Below are 553 nucleotides of genomic sequence, written 5' to 3' on the forward strand. Positions count from 1 at the left end.
GATTTTTTTTTTTAACTTAATTTATTTATTTTTATTATTATAGTAGTTTGTTTTTAACATAATTTTGTGCCTTTGTTCATCTCAGTTGTAATCCCTGTGGACTTCCCATCACCAATTCACCATGTGCCATCACATAAGTGCACTTTCCTACCCCATTTTTGATCCCATTCCCTACTCCACCTTGTAAAATGTCTCTGTTTTATTATTATTATTATTTCTCCCCTGGTCCTTTATGCTACTGCAATGAGTGAAATCACCCGGTATTTTTCTTTTTCTTTCTGACTTACTTCACTAAGCATAATCTCAGCTCCATCCATGTTGCTGCAAAAGACATGGGTTAGTCATTTTTGATAGCTGAGTAATCCACTGTGTATATGTACCTCATCTTTTAAATCCAGTCATCTACTTTCAGACATCTGGGTTGACACCACCAACATTTGAATTTTTAAAAAAGTAAAATTTTTATTTATTTATGCATACAAGACCGGGGGTGTAGGTTGGAGGTGTGTGTGTGTGGGGGGGGGTTTGGGGGGTGAGGAGTGAGAGGATTCAT

At 36.5% G+C, this 553-nt stretch overlaps 1 protein-coding gene and 1 pseudogene across 1 annotated transcript in view; both read left to right on the plus strand.

Annotated features, from left to right (window-relative positions):
• AR (androgen receptor) overlaps positions 1–553 on the plus strand; it is a 198,027-nt gene that overhangs the window by 106,407 nt on the left and 91,067 nt on the right. The gene's annotated exons all lie outside the window — the stretch shown is intronic.
• The window catches only part of LOC105854495, a 9,683-nt pseudogene that overhangs the window by 963 nt on the left and 8,167 nt on the right, over positions 1–553 (plus strand).

The sequence above is a fragment of the Condylura cristata genome, unplaced genomic scaffold (assembly GCF_000260355.1).
Source record: "Condylura cristata isolate star-nosed mole 26May11 unplaced genomic scaffold, ConCri1.0 scaffold00043, whole genome shotgun sequence".
Taxonomy (NCBI): domain Eukaryota; kingdom Metazoa; phylum Chordata; class Mammalia; order Eulipotyphla; family Talpidae; genus Condylura; species Condylura cristata.